The 21,517-nt window shown below is 31.7% G+C and overlaps 1 protein-coding gene across 3 annotated transcripts in view; it reads right to left on the bottom strand.

Moving 5' to 3' along the window:
- CALCRL (calcitonin receptor like receptor) overlaps positions 1-20,089 on the bottom strand; it is a 105,498-nt gene extending 85,409 nt beyond the window's left edge. For all 3 annotated transcript variants that reach the window (XM_074215540.1, XM_074215539.1, XM_074215541.1), the window contains exon 1: positions 19,569-20,089. The gene's annotated coding sequence lies outside the window, so the exon portion shown is untranslated. The remainder of the gene's footprint in view (positions 1-19,568) is intronic.
- Between the last annotated feature and the right edge of the window lie 1,428 nt (positions 20,090-21,517).

Here is a 21,517-nt window from a genome sequence, read left to right as displayed (position 1 = left end):
GTGTGAGCATTTTATTTTGAGTTATTTTGGTTTGGTTTTTTTTCTTTTTCGTTGCATTGGCTAGCTCGAATCAGTGCTGACTGATTATAAAATGAACTTTGCTTAGCATTTTAAGATTTAAAAATATACTACATATATTATTTCTCTTGATCTTCATAAGAAGTTATGATGAGATATAATCATCCCTATTTTGTATACTATGAAACAAAAATATAATTATAAGGTAAATTTATTTAAATATAATCTACCCTATATAATATTTATTATGATATAATACATAAAGTTTAACAATACATTTTCTATAATATATGACAAATATTATATTATTATGAATGATAAAATTGTTAACAATAAAGTCAGCATTTAGACTACTCTCAGTTGGCAAAGTGGTAATAAACATGCTACTTTGATCCTCATTGTCCTATGAAATAGTACTATTATTTTCTCTATTTTATAGATAAGAAAACTGAGAATAAAATAATCTGAAGGACTTCCTTAGGATGACAGCACTAGTAAGAGTCTGAGGTGAGGCCTTCCTTACTCTAAGTCCAATACTCCCACACCCTGTGCCACAAAGAGGTTAAGCACCATCACAGAACTTAGCTTGTATGAAGCAATATTTGAACTCAGATCTCCTTTCAACCAAAACAAGCTACTGTACTAATTTCCCTTGATCTGCTTCCAGCTTGGAGAGTGGAAAAAGAGAGGGCAGTGGAGAATTTGTGCAGAGGAATCAAAAGTACAATGAAAATGAACCAAATTGAGAACTAGAGACACAGAAATCACAGGCAGTTTCTGAAACAAATGTGGACTCAATCAGGAATAATAATAAGTGTAAGGGGCACCAACCATATGCAGTTTGGAATCAGGGAGTTCAAGATATGGTGCCAACAAAAGGAAAAGTTCGAACTAGACAAAAGAATGGTGTCCACTTCTCATACATGCCAGTGTCATAGATGCAGTGGATTTTAAGACTCTGTGCATAGTCAAGTCCCCTTTTCCAGATTCCCTTCAGCCTCCTACACTATGTGTTCCTAATTATATGATTACATGAATTTCCGCAGCACCTACAAAGAGATAGGCAGTTCCTCCTATAGTAGATATTGAGGATTTCTAGAACTCAATCATCAATAACAATTTAATTACTTTAATCTATTTTGCTTCCTAATATAAAACATACAAACAAACACAAATAGGTATTGAAAACTAGCTTATGGAAGAACAGAAGCAGGTGAACTGTATCCCATTAGAAGGAAGAAAATCATACTGTACTCAGAGTTTTGTAATCTGCAGTACATAAGGTTGTCAGAGGAGAGATAATAGCTAGCTAACTGGCTGGAAATACATAAAGAGGTATATAGATAACACATTTTGTTATATCATTGATTTTTGTTAATTATTATCTCTATTTAATATCTATATTAACTATGTTTAACTATAATTCATTTGCTTTGTAATATTGTGCTTTTAATCATTTAAAAATATTCTCAAGAGGGGTCCTTAGTTTTACACTCCAGTTTCAAAAGTTTCCATGATACAAACACATTCGAAAGTTGTCTTCTGCCTGGATAATAGATTGAGGTTGAGAGAATCCGAAAGGCCAAAAATTCATTTCAAAATTTTCTCTTTTTAATTGGGGTAATTGTGGCCCAGGGAAGTTAAGTGACTTGTCCAAGGTCACACATGCGTACTATGTTTAGTGCAAAGCCCAGGTGTAGATCCAAGTCCTCTGGCTCTGAAACCAGTGAGTACTATAATCTTACCACAGAGTTGAGTAAGGAACTAGGCTGAAGTCAATAGTGGAATTCTGGGAAGTACCAGGTATCTCTCCTTTTTTAAGTACAAATTTATCATCTGTGTTATTGAAAAAATTGTCATTCCTTTAGTATTTTCTTTAAAAAATTCATAGTTCATTAACTCCTTGAAATCATAGTTCTTATCTATTGGTTTTATTGAGAAATAGTACACAGATATTTTAAAAGCTCTTAAGGGCTTATGAAATCTGATGCGATAATGGCATAATCTAACATCATTGGATCATAGAGTTAGATGGGACTATAGAGATAAGTCTATGAGGTAGCTAGGTGGTGCAGTGGGAAGAGCACTGGTCTCAGAGACAGGAGGATGAGAGTTCAAATCTAATCTCAGACACTTGACACTTACTAGCTATGTGATTTTGGACAAGTCACTTAACCTGATTTCCTCACATCCAGGGCCATCTTCAGTCATTCTGATTCATATGTGGTCACTGGGCCCAAATGGCTCTGGAGGAGAAAGTGAGGTTGGTGAGTTAGTACAGCACTCCCTCACTCAAATTCAATTCATGTACTTGTCATGGCATCCACCTCCCTAATATCATGGTTTTCTATACATATGAATGTGTGTGTGTGTGTGTGTGTGTGTGTGTGTGTGTGTGTGTGTGTGTATATGCCTGGAAAAAAGTTGTAAATCATTCTTTTTACTAGTTAATTCAAACTTTGAAGACAAAAAGTAAAATGCAATTAATTGTGACTGCGAGAGAATAATCTTAGTTTAAGTTAAAAATTATGCAAAAAAAATTCCTTTTTCCCCCTAAACTAAGTTCAAATACCCATTACTCTTCTTCTGTAAACCTGAAAAATCATCATGAGGGTATGAAATTAAATAAGATGAATCTTAGGAAAAAAAAATCAGGTTGTGGACAAGTAAATGTTTGATTAAGAATTTAAAATAGTTCCCCAGCACCAGTACTATAATGCTTAATACACTGATTGCTCTTGGCATTCACTTAATGAGTGTTTGACATTTTAAAAGGAGAGTCTTAGTGGTGTAAAAGCTTGAAAGTTGCTTCGGAATATTTGTTGTAAATCTCCAGCATTTTGCACAATGTCTGAAGTGTACGTGTACAGTGTCAAAAATAATAAATGCTTAATAAATGTTTGCGTCTTTTTATTATCTATCTATATATATAGAACTCTTAAATAATAATTTTAAACCTTTTGATCTTATATATTATATGCATACATTAGCATGTTATAGACAGTATATATTCAGTTTCTCCAGGAAGAAAGTAAAATCTCAATAATATAGGGTCAAAAAAAAAAAGAATCTTTAAGAGCCTACAGTGAAACCTAAAGAATGAGGTAATTTTCTTTAAGCAGCACTGCCCGAAGCCATTGGCAAACAAAACATAAACCAACCACACTAGAAGCAAATCCTGAAACCACAAAAAATAAACAGATTTGAGGAAGAACAGTATGGTTTCTGTAGCTGATAAGTTTGGGAGAAATAACTTACAATAAATTTAAGAAAGGAATCAGAATCTTGAAGAAGAAGAAGAAAAAATGATACATGAGAGAAGTTAATTGCCATTAGATTGACAGGAACCTGATGTTTATTTCTAAAAGATGTTTCCACAATATCAAAGACAGAAATTCTGAAAAAAAGTAAAAATAAACTGTGTTTATCTTTATTGTTATGATGCAATTTTACCAAACTAGGAACACAAAGGAATTATTTTCTTCATGCAATGAACATTCATTAAACATTATCAAGCACAGTATAGCATAGTGGGAAAAAACCAAACTAACAAAAAATTACTAACTTTGGAACCAGAGCTCTGCATTGGAATTCTAATTCTGCTACTTATTTCCTAAGTGATTATGAGAAAGAGTCTTCCCATCTCTTTACCTATACCTCTATTAATAAAATCAAGGGGCTTAGTTGGATGACATGAATGAATAAAAAAGCATTTATGAAACCTTAGCCAGGTGCTAAATGATAGGGCTAAAAAACATAAAAAAATCAGATGTCTCTGCTTTCATAGAGTTCATCTTGGGAGACAACACATAAGAAAAAGCTGAACTACATGGGTGATGGAGAAGTCTAGAACTTCTAAGGTTTAAAAGTTGGGAGACCTATATGTCTTTTGATTAACATGAGGAGGTCAAATGATGGTGTAGGGAGTGTTCTAGGAATCCAGGAAAATGGTAAGTCTTAGCAATAAAAACAAGGCAGATGATAAGATGTAATGGTCCTACATCTCACCAGAATGAAAAAGAACTGGGTACTCTCATCTCAATTAAGCCTTTTGTTTACTCAAGAAATCCAGATTGATCTTGCACTTCTCCAGTCTGGGACACCAGGAAAAGGAAGGGAGGACATCCCTGATGGTGGCATTCTAGCTCTAAACCTTATGATCCCATTATATATAAACAACAGTAGTTGAAGAAAACAACCCAACTTTATCAATTTTAGAGGTGAAGGCGACTCTTCAGAACCATGGTTAATAGTCAAGAGTACAATCATTATAAAAAAGATAAATATGGATTCATGACCACATTATCACATGTTCATATAACTAAAAAATAAATTCCTTCAATTTAGAACTAAACTGTTATAGAAAAGGAAATAGTTGGTTCTCCTTTAATACTATAGGAATAAATGTCTTAAAACAGAATGAATATAGTAATAGATTGGAAACATCTGATTTTTGATGATAAATTTTATTCATTTCTCATAAAAATTTGCTGCTGAGCCAGAACCCTCAAAAACCTAGAAACTCTACTATAATTGAGAGTGGTGATGAGGGGAGAGAGGAGGAATTGTTTTAAAGTGGGCAGCTCTATCTTGAAACTTGGCTTCATTTTAGTGGAGTGTTGGTGAGGTTAAACATTTTATAGAATTTAACAGCTAAGCTATGGGAGAATTGAGGTAAAGATAAAATAAAATATAATGTCCTCGTTGGTGGACTGTCATATAGGTCAGCCCAATGGTCAAATGATTAATTTTGCAGCAACTAAACAAAATGAAAATATGAATTCTGTGTTACTCAGAATTATTACCAGAAATATCTAAAATGTTTATCTGACGCAGCTCTGTCATACTTTAGACTTATTTGGTGTACATGTGGTTCCACGTCTGAGTGAATGAGGGAATCTATAAAGAGTAAAGAGTTTTGTGGCTCAATCAAATAGGGTACTGTATTTAAAATCAGGAAGACTGGGAATTCAAAAATTAAGATATTAACTATATGATCCTGAGTAAGTCAGTCTACTTGTTTCAGACTCAGTTGTCTCACTTGTAAACTTACAAGCTGGTTTATTGTGAGGATCAATCTATGCACAATATTTGCTAACCTTAAAGTGATAATAAAAGTTATGTTATTGTGATTGTTGGTATTATAAATTATTGTTAGTGCTTTGAAACATTCCTCTCTTGGCTCTGATTTTGAGTTTCCAGATTTCATCACCTTGCCTTTGCTGGCTGTTTATCCCGGAATTTCCCTCAACTCTTTGTCTGTGGTTCTCACCCTAGAACGAGTTCCTGTCCCTGGAACTCCCATTAGTGAGTTTCTCCTGGGGTCTTCATTTTGGGGAGGGGTTCAGGCCATCCTTTTTTTTTTATTTTTCTCCTGGCTCTGTTTCTGACTCTAGACTGCCACCATAGGAACTTTCCCTCAGTTTTTAAATTCTCTCCCTAGTATGTAAGCTCCTTGAGGATACAGACTTTTTATATATTTTTATATTTTTGTAACTTCAGTTCCTAGGTCATAGTAGTAGTAGTGTTTAATAAATGCTTGAAAACTACCTCATTAACTAGATAACTGAGATTAGACATTATCAGGAAGGAATGATGGTCTCTATGCTAAAACATGCTGGGAAAATACCCTAAGAAAGCATGCTAAATCACATGTAACCACTCTGCCTTAGTTCCTGCTTTAGTGAAGAGAAAACATAATGAACTAGGATTAAGATAAGCAGGCTATATGGTATTATATGGAATTTATTTTTTCCTTAGGCTTTCACAGTAATTTTTTAATGGAATTTTGATCCTCAGATTCCCAGTGGAAAAGTTTGAACTACTGGGAAATAGGGTTACATCCAGATATTTGTAAATTAATCTGTTAAATATTTGTGCTTTTCAATTCAAACCCTCTTGATTTCTAAAGAATAATAGTTTATGATCTCATTTATTAACTCAAATAAGTTACATTTTTTAAAATATAGTTTTTAAGCCTTTAAATTAGGAAAGCAGAAGATATTTATCTTCAGGATGATGAAATATTATTTCCAGTTTTAATAAGCTAACACTTTAATAATACAATAATGGGTAGCCAAGCCAATTCAAAGAATTTTAAATATAATTAATTCTGTTCTAGTTAGAAAATAGAAAAACTACAAATGTCTTGTCTTCTGCAGGTGATTAGGAAGTATGTCCTAATTTTTAGGCCTGTAGCCTCAGTTATGATAACCAAACATAATTTTCAAAGGACAGTGATTCATTCTTCCTATACAGTAACTATTGCTCATATATTACTGATTTTCTTTCTAAAGAGTGATGAACTTTCTTTGTATTAAATTTGCATCTTTTTTTTCAAAACAGCTAATCTTTGAGGAAATAAAAGCTTGGTCAAAGACTATCTTGGGAATAAATATTTTCATATCATAGAACACATATGAGAATATTTGAAGGATCACCTAATGTTTAGATTAGTGAGTCTATTTCAAGGTAGTAAATATGTTTTGCATATATACATATATATATATAATTTTACTTGTATTTAGAGGAGGGTGAATGCAAATGTCTTTTTACAATCTTCTTCTAATCATTGAAACAACAATGTACAAATTCATGTCACTTGGGACTAATCCAGATGAACCTAATTTAGGGGAACATAGGTATATTTCTCACTAATTTTTCTCCTTGTCAGACTACATTTGCAGTATTTTTTTTTCAATGTTTCTCTTTCTATTTTAGAAAACTTGCATACAGCAGAGATCAACCAGACCAGTAGCTATTAAAGTTATAATTGAACTCTTGCCCAATGAGAATCAGTTGAAACAACTGGAGATGTTTAACCTAGAGAGGAGAATTATGGGAGATGTGGTAGCTATATTCCATTAATTGAAAGGCTATCAATTAGAAGATGGTCCCATTTTGTTTAGTTCCAGAAGGCAGAAATAGGAGCAATGGAAAAAGACAAAGTTAATTGCAATAAGGAAAAAAGGATGCTAATAATTAGACATATGTGTCAATTGGGATAAGGTTAGCCAGATGGCAAAGTGGATAGGGGACTAGGCTTTTTATCAGGAAGATTCATCTTCCTGAGATCAAATCTGGTCTCACATGCTTACTAGCTGTGTGACCCTTTACAAGTCACTTATTCATTTTGTTCCCACCTTCCCCAGAAAGTGAAAAGTTTCTCATTACTTTAAGGATTCAAACCAAGGCTGGATCAACATTTGTCGGGAATATTATAAAAAAGGATTCTTACTAAGTACATGTTAAATTAAAGGGATCTAGAGTCTCCTTTAATGTACTTATTATTCTATGAAGAAATATCTCTGCACTCTAAGTAGTAATTTTTAAAGAATGGAATATTCTTATCAATTCCTTTAGGAAAAAAAAATTGGATTTTTCAATTTTGTAGCATTTCAATCAGTATGATCTCTTGCCCATTTCCCAGATATTCCAGATGAAATATGCCTATCTTTCTTCTTTTTTAAAAAAATGCACCAGAAAATGCCAATGATTCTGAGCTTATTTGTTTAGGGAACACACACTATACTTTTTTGGAAATCCAAAATGTTTTCTGAGCATCCACATGCCAGAAATAATTCAAATATAGACTAAGCACAACTATGTATTTTGGGAAAAATAATTTAAATGTTGAGATGCCCTTTTAAGGGCTTTACTATTTATTATTTATATAATTAAACTTTATATAATAATAGTTTTATTTACAGTACATGACTTTTGGTTATTTTCCATCTTGACAGAAGCCATGAAATTTGGGGTGAGAGAAGGTTAGAAGTAAGAAAGGCAAGAAGATAGAGCAGGGTATGTGAATATTTTAAGTTGGATATTGTTTATTTTGGATAAATTATTTCCTTTTATTCTAATACATCTGTAGCTCCTGATCATAATCCTTTTATTTATATTAGAAAAAATGATAAGTTTGCCTCAATAATAGAGCATGGAACAACTTTACATGCTTCCTCTTTCCACTTCCTCTCTAAATATTATGGCTATGTTTTGAGAGTAAGAATGATTGATATGGCAATGTCCTATCTCAGCACTTCTCTTTGGTAAGAAAAATATCTAAATATATCTCGGGGTTAAGAAGAAGGGTATTTCTTAATAAGATAGAATGTGTTCTATTTTTAAAGAGAAAATGTCAATAAATTTAAGAGATCTCCACTCTAATGAATGCTTTCAATGGAAAGGTTTGTAGAATGTTGAAGCTGGAAAAGCCATTTAAAATTTTCTTTTCGACTACAAATTTTTTTCTACACCTAATATAAAATGCTTCTAGTGAAGAAACATGTTCATTCAGATCAACGCTTTCTCTACAATTTACTGTATTAGTTAGAAAGGGGATTGGAAAGACAAAGTAATTGATATACTGGTGACCTATCTAGTACAGGTTATAACTGTGTCATGATTCTCTCCAAGCTTCTCATTTCATTTTATTTCTTTTACAGAATTAAAGTTTGTTTTTTTTTGTAACCTCTCTCTCCAACAAGGTGAATATACACTTTAAGCAGTAAAATTAAGTCTTACTAAGCTACAAGTAAAGTACACTATTATTTGAACTTTGTTAAGCATCAGATAATTGTGTTTATGACTTGCTGCTTATACAAAAAATATGTTAATACAGAACATTTTTGTTTTCAAAAATGACCTCCAGACTTTTAAAAATAGAAATTTTAACTAACTGATTTTCAGTTATACAGTAGGTGAAAAATTCAACAGAACTATGTCTTTAACATGACAATAAATAATGAAAAGTAATTTTTTACCTTATTGGCACCTTTGAAAAGAAGTTATTCTTGGTATTTATAGAATACTGGCTGTGCTTTCAGACTCTCAGGTGACATACAAAAAAGAAGTCAATGACTACTTGACTCCCCATATCTAATGTGCCTACACCTTCACACCTTCATTTTTCTCATATTTGATAGATTGAATGTGTATGTTCTTTATCACACTTTAGTACAAAATCAAGATTGTACAGATCCAAATGATATCATAAACACAGAATCATTATAAAAATATACCAACTATCCCCATAGGTGATAAATTTCAGCATAATATGTATATTATCAGTATTATCAGATACATCAGTAGCATAAATACAATGAAAAAACAATTGTATCATCCTATCTACTTTTTTATGAGGAAAAATATTTACTCTAATGCACTATGGACTACTTTTGGGAAAAACTACTTTTGGGAAAAACTTCTAACTCAGTTATTTGGCCACTAACAGGAGCTACATATTCAAAACATTCTTTCAGAAATCATGAACCAATTATGATTATGGAACATATTAAGAAAACAAAAATTTCACAAGTCAATTTGCCTATAACCCCATGCTGGTGGGATTTCTGTTCATTTCTGATGCTGCTGCAGAGGAGATCAAGTCATATAATGATCAAATCCTTTAAGGTCCCCCATACCCACTCAATGGTGAATGTTTCAACAAGGTTGATCAACCTTTGAACATTAATTGCCAAATTGTATTCAATTATAACAATCTGCTCATTTTAAAGATGAGAGAAGCAATGTCCAAGAGGTAAAATTACTCATCTAAGAACACATAGATTATTAATGGAAAAGTCTAAAATAGAAGTTAAATGTCCTGACTCCTATCACTATCACTCAGGTTCTTTCTGCCAAATTAGGTTCTCGATTTTTAAAATTACTGGGAGACAAAAGGGAACTGGTATTTAATGTCTATTGTGTTTGATAGCAATGAACATATTATGATAAGATCCATTAGTGGATTCTGCATTATAAAAATATTATTTTCTTAATTAAAATTACTTTCCAATTTTTGTGGACAAAAGGTATTTTAAATAATGTGACTATGAGAAATGCTATTCATTGTTGATAGTTTATCAGTTTAATTCTATATTTAAGTACTGGTTAATACTCTCTTCAGCTTACTAATATTCATGCATAACAAGTACATTAGTTTTATGTCTGCAGATCCTTTAACAGCTTTGACTAGAAAAGCAATAGGAATGTACTTAAAATTTTTGTAGGGATGAAAGAGTTGGTAATACTGCTAGTTTCAGTAAGTATTCCCTGACATTTTAAGTGATTGCTTTGCTATGTGGGGGGAGGCTTCTACAATCCATATGAAATTACTGAACAACCTTCTTACTCAATCTATTTTGAAAGGTCACTTCTTAGAATTCACTGAAATCAGAACCATGATTCTACTATTGAGAATATATTTATTTGATTATATAGGCATTTAAAAATGCATTTATTAAAGAAATGAAAATATAGTAAGATATCATTATCAGATGTTACTAATATTAAAATACAATTATATAATTATCACAATAATAACGTGGTCTAAAAATAAGGCTAAGACAATTAGCATTGCAAATATTTTCAGTCTAGGACTGACCAATTTTTCTTATGTTGATCCTTGCATTTCGATTTCAGATGGCCACTGCATAGAACTATCTATACATATTAAAGAAAATCACTATTGAGATTTCCATAGAAATGGGGAAAAGCATTTATATCACAATTAAAGAAAATTCACTAATAATTCTAGATCCTTATTTCAACCATTAATTTAAACATCCCATCAATATTTTTAGCAATATTTAAAAAAGAAACTAAATAATTTCTTTGTCTCAAATTGAATTTTCAGAACAGTTACAAGCTCAAAAAGATATGATTCAAAGTTTAAATTTGGTTGCCATACATAATGCCAGCTAGGTGGTGCGGTGGACAGTGTTGGACTTGAAATATGAAAGACATGTCCAAATAGCAACTATCTTACAGACTGTTTGTGTGTATCAAATGAGCTAACATGTACATCACTTTGTTAACAAATAAAAGTGATATCCAAATATTAGCTAGCTATTCAGGGGGGCCCAAGTAAATTATTCTTGTGCCTTTTAATATCAAGAAAGAACATTTCAGATAAAGAAGATAAATTGAAAGTACAGAAGCAATTCAATATAATGAAAATATATTGGGAGTAAGGAAAAAGGTGTACTCAAATCCCACCTACCCCCAAAATTAATCCTAATTTGACCAAATCAATTATCCTTTCTGAATCTGGTTCCCCTAAAATGGTGATGGAGATACTCTGAGTGCCTACTTCATAGGGTATTGGCCAGACTTGTGACTAACTCAAAAGCCAGGTCCGGAATAAAAGAAAATTAATTTTTAATAGGTAACAATTCTTTTTAGAGAAGATCAAAGCTATCCAATTAAAATTCTGCAAAGAGTAGGTAGGCATTGTTAATTGCTATAGTACTTTCACTAAGGACATCTTTTACCAACTTCGGTTCTTATTAAATTAGGAGGCATATGAATACCCAACTAAGACTGATATGAATAGGAGATGGGAAGGCCTAAAAACCTAAAATAAATTTGTGCTTCCCGTTTAGTCAGAAACAGAAATTTTTAATCAATAGGTCTATGGATATGAAAGTAGTTGATAAAAACAAAACAAAACAAATTTATTTCAACATGACTGGTTTCCTTTATAATATTTTACCCATTTAAAAAATACTATTCTGAGAAGGATTCATAGACTTTGACTTATCAAAGGGATTCACACACACACACAAAGTCAAGGGGAAAAACTCTAATATAATAAAGAAGTTGAATGTAGAAATACATATGTTCTTAGCATGAACATAGGAGGATATTTGAGTACTATGTGTACTAAAAATGTAGTGTTGATGTGAAAGAATATAGGATTATGTTTTGATATGTTCAAGAAATGCACCATGCATGCATGCATGAATTGGGCAAGTATACCTTTGAATGGTATTAGAATCAATCAGAATCATGATTTCACTTGTTCAAAACATTACTGATAAACTGAGTTTAAAGAATGTTTAGAGGAAAATAGTTTGGATGATTAAAATAATGAAAATGATACTATGAAGAAGGTTTGAGGAAGTAGGGGAATTTTTGTCTGTTATTTTGTTTTGTTTTGGTGAGGTGATTGGAATCAAATGATTTGTTCAGGGTAATACAGATAATAAATATCAAATATCTGAGGTTAACTTTGAACTCAAGTCTTCCTGGCTTGAGGTGTGAAACTCTTTCCACTGCACTGGCTAGCTGCCCAAAGTATTTTTCATATTGATGAGAATGCTAAAGGATTCCATGTTGTTTCTAAACACATAAGTTTAGGAAGTAGAAGAGAACATCAAGAATGTCTGATTCAACCCTCTCATTTAGAAATGAGGAAACTACCACTCCCAAAATAGCAAAGCAATTAACTTAAGTTTGTATAGCTAGTAAATGTCAGTCAAGTCTGGAACACAGAACCTTCATTTTAAAATACAATCATAGTAAATTTGTGGGCAAATGTGCTAGCTATTCTTATGGGATATATGAAAAATAATACATGAAATAATTTGTCAAAATTTAGTCTTAAATTTCCAAATATTCACCACCTACATCACTATTCTCTTACCTTGACAAAGATGTTTGAAATTTCTAGGAAAATATTCTATCACATTACAACAGCAAGTCATATTCTATCATCTAAAAATAATGAAATCTGAGTCCACTATTTTGAAACCTCCCACATTCTGGCAGTCAGTGAGATAGAATTGGGTTTTCTATTCAATTGTTTTAAATTTCTTGTCTGCTTATAAATTGTGTACATATGCCTACATAGACACATAAATATACACGTGTGAACATATTACTTTTTCTTTTCCATAGCAGAACTTTCAAACACATTACTGCATATTCTGTAATCAGATTCTTCTGTAATATGTAAATATAATCTGAATAAAAATGGGAAAGATATATGTTGGCTTTGTGATTATTTCAATTTCTTTAAAATAATTGCCTTATGCAATAAAATATTTATAGTCAATTGCATTATTGTTTCTCAAAATAAACAGGTCAATATAAGGTAAAATGTTCTTTGTTTAAAAACAAATTTTATCATTTTTATTACATTTACTTTAATCTCACAACTTTACTGTTACATGCTAACCTAATATCTTTTTGCTTTTATGAATTGGTTCCCTGCCAAGCACATTATCTTAAATACTTACTTCTGGAAAGAAAATGCCCTTCAAAATATCATTTAATCAGAGAACACAAAGTAGGTGTTAACAATCTATCATTAAAACTAGGGTTTGCCCAGCTATAAAACTCCAATATCCCTTTTAAACTTGTGCCACATTGAGTCCCATTTTAAATTCACACTAAATAAAGTTACACTCCTAGGGAATTTCCTTTAACTCTTTCAAAAAATTGAAAGGATATCCTTGCCAGTTCACTGTTCCATTGCAGCTCCTTATGTTATCCATTTCTAACCTAACACCAGCTTATGCCTTAAATAATCTTGATTGATCAAAATAAATTTTTTGTTCACCATTGCAATCAGAAAGGTTATAAATTTGAAATACTATGAAGGAATTTGGAGGGACATTTGAGTTTTTCACATAATTGGAAGTTACAAACTTAACTCTTTATCAAAAATTTGCAATGCTAAAGAGTAGACTAAAATTTAGTTGTAGTATAGAACTGTCATTTTCCTAGTACCCACAGAATCATAAGAAGAGCCAATGAATCGCTCATATGCTGTAGTGAGCTCCAGGAAATGCCAACAGATTTAGAAGACAGTCTGAAGTACACTGAGTCACACTGCCCAACCCCATGAAGGTTAACACAAACAAACCTGAACAAATGTCTCTAAGAAGGCAATCCTCTGCCCAGCACTAATTCCAAAAAGACCCTTGTATTGTGACAATTACTCTACCCTAATAACTGGCAAGATGATTAAGTAAAATTATTATTGAAAAAATTACTTTGTAAACCCAAGTGACAATTTCCTAGATGAAATGAAGCCAGAAAAAAATTTAATACCATATTCCCCCAACACTGTTTAAAAGGCAAAAGGCAGTGATTTTGCCTAGATTATTTAAAATATATATATATATATATATATATTATGTATATATGCCCTCCCAGTGAATTCTCAATTGATTTTGCTATGGCATGTAGACAAGGTACCTAAAAGGTAATTAATTTTATCCCTTTGCCTTTAGTAAGAACTGTTTCTCCATTTTTAAAGGATTGGCCAATTCTTAATTTCCTTTGTACATTCCCCATTTTCTCACACTGAATAGCTGTCTTTTGGGATGTTTCTTTCAATTATGGAAGTACACTGTGAAGAGTCAGAAAAAGATGGGAACCTTACTAGTTATGAAGAATGGTTTTAGAAGGATTAATTATGCAAGGAGTATGTTACTCTTCAATCCAACAACAAACGAGCATTTGCTAAGTAGCTACTATGTATAAGGTACTGTGCTAGTTACTGAGGAATACAAAGGCAACATCAAAGAGTCAAAAACAATTTCTACAGAAAATATAAAAGCCTAATGTATCTATCAAACGAAATCTTGTCTCTTATATAGGCAAGAATTACTTGCATTGCTACTAAAATTTGCCACCTTGTAGAGCTAATAAAGACTCAGCTTTAAATGAGCACTTATGAGATTTTTGTGGAAAATATGATCCAATTATTTGATGGTCTCAGATATTTCACTTAATTTAAATGACAGAAACAGAGGCTAAGGTATACATTTTAATTGGTCAGTTATATAAATTCCTCTCTGGGGATGATTTATATACCTGTACATATGCCTATACCCCTTCTGCTTCTTAGGGAAGCATTTCATGCAATAAAACAGTGACACATGTTTATAACTCCATCATATTCTCAAATCCATAGACGTAAAGTTAGGTCTGCATATATCTGTCCTGTGACTACTTCTTGGGGTTTCTGAAAAAGTGGAAAATGTTGATTCATTAGGTATTCCCTTTCCATAAATGTATCCCAGTAGATAAAACTAGAAGAATGATCATAGGCACAAGAAAAGTAGTTTACCAAATCTAGTTTTCTCTCAAATGGATCCTGGAATATTTTTCAAATTATTATGTATGTTTTCTTTAAGAACATGGATGAATCTTCCTAACTTCACAGAATACAATTTTATCTATACTATAAATTTGACTGATTTTGTGGCTTTCTGAGTAGAAGATTGCATGGCCTATGCTAAAGTATTTGAAAGGTAATCAAAACTCCAGATTTTCTCTGTTAATTCTTAAAGAAAAAAAAGATTTTTTTCCCTAAAAAACTCACTTAGCAATTCAAGAAAATTTTTAGAAGTTATTTAAAACCTCTCATTTAGGTTTATAATAGTAATCTATCAAACAACAAAAGAAATGTTTTCCTTATAGTCATAGAAAGAATTTCTTTTTCTTTGTGACTTATTGCTTCAGTAACTTCACAAAAAGATAGCAAAAGTAGCTACTGAAAGTCTTAAAATTCTTAAACATTTTGCACAACTGCAGACTGATTAGTGACTGCACGCTTTATTTTTTCATGACTTTCACCATTCTGACTACAAAGATATTAATTTGTACCATTAATACTATATAGTTATCCAAATAGATATAAATATATGAATCTCTTTTCATAGATGCAGAGAAAATTTGTAGATTAAGATTCATATGTGGACCCATAAACACATAACCTATATTTATAAATTCTATATATACATCTTTTGAATATAGATACTGCATAGAGATGTGTTTCGATAGTTGTAGATGTAGATCTATATAGAGATCTATTTCATATCACAGCCATAATAGAATAAATTTCTTTTTATACTACAAATTTCTTACAAGATTGCTACAATTACTTTCAACATTATATTATTCTAGAATTTAAAGGATCCTTTTAATTTCAGTTATATCAAATCCTATTAAATAATCTCAATTAATTTCCTATATAAGCATTTTAAAAACCACATACACCATACCACAGTACCATATTACACTACACTCAAACACAGAAAGGCAAACAAAACAGAGTGAGTAAAAAAATATAAATAAAATGAACCTAATTATCACCTAAGGAAAGACTTGGGGTGAGAATTACAGAAATAGGTTTTTCACTTAAATGAATTACGTTGATGTTTTCAAACTAAATTTCAGATTCATATGTATAAAGATATAATTTATTTCTTGTGATTTTTGCTTTCTAAAATTCAACTGAATACTTTTATATATGAACCCTAAAAGATAGCACAAAAGTAGATAGGTTGCTTCTGTGGGGGTATTAATATCAGGTAGCAATGAGAGTTTTTTCTTGAAAAACAGTAACATTCGAGAGCTACTTTAAGGAAATTGACACCAGACTACAGGAAAAGTTTATTTTGCTGCAAAGATTTTTCACTTTTTAATATTCACTGAAAGTTTGCTTCTGGTTATGTAATACTAGTAAGGGAATACACTACCACCTTTGGTCACTAAGAGAAACTTTCACACCAGCTTATAATGGAACAGTTTATCTTAACTGGCAGGGGAGTTTCTTGGTTTCCTAAACAAAGATTAGATAAAGGATAAAGCTAGTGCCTGCAAATATCTTCAAAATGCATTGATTTAAAGCAATTTCCTAGGAAACTGGATTACTTTTTAACCTTAAAATCTTTAGAAAATGTTGGTCATAATGTGAAAAATCAAATACAAGATAGCTAATACATGAAAAGGTAATAACGGAATACTTTCAATAAGTATCACCAATTCTCTCCCAAGATGGTTAAAATCCATTCACATTTACACAATCAATGGTCACTGAAAGGAAGTAAATTAGTTTGCCAAAATGTGTTAAATAATAAACAATGAACTGGAATCAGTATTTTAGTTTATTGCCTATGCCAACTTTGTTTCCTTCAAAGTTACTTTTGGGAAGTTTCCAATTAAGTCCTAGGAACATTCTTAAAGACTGAATTATGGCCAGACTTTAACTCTCAATCCTTGACATTTTTTATAGTAAAATAGTAAACCTAATAGGTATTCTAAAGTTTGATTTGTTCCCTTTAAATATGATTGCCTAACCAAGGAATTCTTTAGTAAATAATGTAACAATAATATAGAATATGTGTGTGTTAAACATAGATTGCTATATTTCACTGAAAAATCTTTCCACTTATCTTGAAAATAATGATGCAGTTCTTCAAAATTCAATGTTAGATGTATTTTCTTAAGTGAACTTGCTACAAAATGATGAATAATGTTATTCTAGAATTTTTATAACCTTTAATATACTTTTATCAAAAATTGAGGAATCTTCTGTTGGGAAAACTACAAAGGGAATATGTTCAAGAGATGGCCGTAATGGCATCAGAAATATGGGTTAGTGAATCATATGATGCTTTTTTTTTGAAATTTTGGATTTCAGACTACATGTTTACAATTCAATTTTATATCATTTTCTGTTACTGAAAAATAAATTCAATTTACTCAATTGTTACAAAATAATATGACTTTCGATTTCTGCTTTTCATTTAGTATCACCATTTCTTAATAGGATAGTAAGGTTGAGAAAGAGAATCAATAAATCCCAGCATAATTCACAAAATACATATTGGCAAACAGAAGAAAATTTGAGGAATTATCCCAATAATATATTTTATCTAATGGTTTAAATATCTTATGTGAAAAAGTGTTTTGACTTAAATGGTCCATTTTATTGCACTGCCTAAGTTTCCCATTTCATAAACATGTGTAAACCTGATTTAGGTATACATGACGATTCCAGCACCAGGGAAAAATATATTTGAGAAAGCAAAATAATTACCTCAGGACCACAATCATCAAGGAATTTTAAAAAATTTAAAGGAAAGAGTTTTAGAGTAATGTGTGTATATGTGTGCATATGTGTGTTCACATGTGTGTACATGTATATGTACAAAATAGTGACCTCTATAAAACAGTATTGCTGAATTCTTTTTGAACAGTTATTTTTAGAGATCAAGTTTATGTCATTCAATTTATAGTTATTTAGTAAAAATGTTGGATACTTCCTCAACAATTAAATAGGTATTTTCCCTTTTATGGTTCAGATCTTCACTCTTTACTATTGCAATATGAAATATTTGTTTAAACACAATTTACCAAGGAATATCACTAGTAATAAAATTATTTTAACATCTATTTTAAGCACAACCAAAACTAAAACATATATAATTTCAACTACACTCTTCCTATAATAAACAAATGCTTCAAGAGGTTTTCAAAGTAACCAAGAATTCTCCTCTCTTGTCATTTATGCATTTGGATACCTCTCATGGCTTAAGAACTAATATATGTATATTAAGAGAAAGAGAATCATCTAGCTACACTTTTGTGGAAAGTTATTTAGAAGCACTCGAGTTATTGAACATACAAGGCTAAATTACCAGAAAGTAACACCAGATACAAAAGTAGTCTTTTAATGTGTTAAAGTTATGGTTAAGTCCAGGATGTCCATAATGGAAGCAGAAACTAATGACAAAAACGACATAATTTCATTGAGAGCAAAACTCATCTTTATCAAAAATGGTATCTTCAATATCAGTCATGCACAACTTTGATATCTTACTTCCCTAAAATAAATAATAGCATTTAATAATATATGAATTCTCCTTACCTACAAAGTATGTATTAAATTGAAGAACCCATTAGCATAATTTGTTTCACCTGAAGTATCATTAATTCACTCAAAAAATAATTCTCACTACAACCAGCACCGAATATGAATTTAGTAGTTATTCTTTATGTACTTATTTAAATTCTTATTAATCCATAGTATCTCCCTTTTCAAGTTTTTATAGTTTTTTATTTTTATGATTATCACATGCTTCCACTTTTCTCAACACCCTTTTAAAAGACATGAACAGAGAAACAATTAAGTCAGCATAATATAAGTAGCACAATAAGAGAAAATGCTGTATTTTCTATGAAATGACATTAAAAATAAAAATATATAGATATCTGTAGAACTTGAATTATGTTCTTTCTCGGTTCATTCTCCAACCTTCCAATAATGTTTTCCACCTAAAATCTCACTTTACAATCTACTCTACTGCAAAGTATTGGAGTTTTGTGAAGGGGGTTTGAAAAGACATACAAAATGAAAACAATATTATAATTGGTTCAGAAGACATATGTGAGTTGAGGTGAACTACAAGTTGAAACAAGAGAGATCAATGGAAAGCTAATGTTTTTGTCCTTAATTGCCTATTCAATAACAGTGCCAATGAGAGTAGGAGACCTCAGATGTAGAGAGCTGGTAGAGTTTTTCATTCACTCTTCCTCTTTCCAGAGTCCCAATTGTTCTGAGAGAGTTGAGAAACCTTTTTTTTTTCCCTGAAACAATTGCTTTAATACTTTCCAGCTGGAAAGAATAAAACTTGTTTAATATTATGGCAATAAACAAAATATAGCCTAATCTAAAGCTAGTTTTGGAGATCTATTCCCACAAGAGCTCCTTTTAAGTCATTCAACTTTTATTCCTTGCTTCCCCCCCAAAAAAATAATTCTGAAACGCTAGTCTAAATTATAGGAGTATTTAATAGTTAACAAGATTTCTACTTTTATTGTTGCACTCTATAGCTTATCTAACATACACAAATAAATAAGACTGCTTCCAGCTTCTACTGTCACTAGCTAAAGCCCACAAAACAATCTAAAGTCAAATAACAGTATCATTTACAATACTTAGATATGTTTTAGTATGTACTCACCCAGCACAGTTCCTGAAGAATTTTTTTGTAGAGTAGCCTTAGATGCAATTTGATTTTTCTGAGATTCTGCAGAAGATATTCTCCCCCTCAGGCAAGGTGGGGGAACAGCAAAAGACTTGCAATTTGATCCTGCAAGCTGGGTGTAATCCAGTTATCAGAGCCTGGTGATCTTAATGGAAGAGGTTTCACTGCTCTACTCTGGAGAGTGGGTTTGTTCTGAGTAGAATTGGAAGTGTTGTCAGATTCTAAGTGATCAGCAGCAGAAGGGAAACATCAGAGCTTCCTGTTACATCACTCTGACCCCGCCTGCATTTAGTGTTAGATTACTTGCTCACATAGCACACCCCAGGAAAGCTAGACTCCTCTCTTCTCAGGCAGGAGTAAGAAGCAGCCTGAGCAGAAAACAGTTCCTAAAGTCATGAATGCATTGTTACCAGCAAAGACTGTCTGTCTGGCTTGCATCTTCCCTGTGTTCTGTTAGGACTTGTCAAGCAGATACATCAGTGACTTGAATGAAGTTGATCCGAAAATAATACTCTATTTAAAGGAGCTGAATTAGGCACGTGGGTTTGGGGTGCCTATCAGTATGAACAATCACAATGGGACATACAACACTTTAAAGAGTTTCCAGAAGGGGGAGAAAACAAACTTGTGCCTAAACTCAGATTGTACTCAGAAGTGAACAATGAGAAAGATTAGCTGCATTCCTCTATCCTAATACTGTAATCTGACTCCTGTCCATATGAATTCTGATAATGTACGCATGTCCCAACCCATGCTTCTTAGACAGAACCAGAAACATTTTCCCTTTCTGATCTTCCTTAGAATCTTCTTTATTCACATATAAGTTAAAAGGTACTAGTTTTAAACAATTTAGAGACAGGATAGTTTGCATATAGAATAGTCTTTTTTCTCAAATTTCCAATGAATTTGTCAGTTAACACAGTTGAGTGCTCACAGGTGTCAGGGCAGTTCCCTAGCTGCATGGGGTATACACGAATGATAGAGTCAGCCCCCTGACCTTATGGATCTTTGTTTGGAAGTCTTACAGATGGCTTACATTTTCCACAGTCCAAACCTACATGGAAATCTTTAGTTAAATAAAATGTGAAGCAAGACCCTGGGAAGCTGGGATTGTGGTTATCAGTAGCCCTATATTTGAATTAATACATCACCACCTCTTCTAAATAAACAAGAAATAAAAATGTTATGTGGCTAAAACTTACAATTAAACTGGAACAAATGAAAGGAGGAGAAGTAGTAGCTCTCTCTCTCATAATTCAAACTTTGTTTGTAGATTTTATACCATGTACACATGTACATAGTTTCTCATTCCACCTTCCACACAGGTGAAAAGTGAAAGTCAAGTTGTCATCCAGGTGTTTCCAATTGGTTTAAGTAAGATTTTTGTATCTTGAATATCTAGATGATTCATGAGTTCCAACCAAAATCTAATTATGGACATCTAGTGTCTAAATTTTCAGAACTGCATACATATACATATATGCATATATGTATATGTATGCATATATATAAATGCTTAATGCATGAAATGCTGTGACCTGAAAAATGTCTGAAAAAAATAAACTTATGCTGAAAAGATCCACTGTCACAAAGCATGTAATTAATTAGATGATCATTTTCACAATTATTAGATTTCACATATAGCTAAATACATTTTAAAATTAAAATCTAATTTTGCCTAAAGAAAATATCCCATTGATACGAATACCGCATTTTTAACATGGGAGTCAATTATCTAGAACTCTCTTATGTACATGTGTTTTTAAAAGCATTTTCAGAAAGTAAAACCATTTTCCCAGATATTTTGTAAACATTCAAAAGTTCCAGAAAAGTGTGGCTATAAATGGAAAGTATATTAAATCTATGACTCAGAACATTCATATCATTGTAATTACTGGAACTTGAAAATAACTTGAACTTATTGA

The sequence above is a fragment of the Macrotis lagotis genome, chromosome 1 (assembly GCF_037893015.1).
Source record: "Macrotis lagotis isolate mMagLag1 chromosome 1, bilby.v1.9.chrom.fasta, whole genome shotgun sequence".
Taxonomy (NCBI): Eukaryota; Metazoa; Chordata; class Mammalia; order Peramelemorphia; family Peramelidae; genus Macrotis; species Macrotis lagotis.
This window is presented reverse-complemented; position numbering and strand designations above follow the sequence as displayed.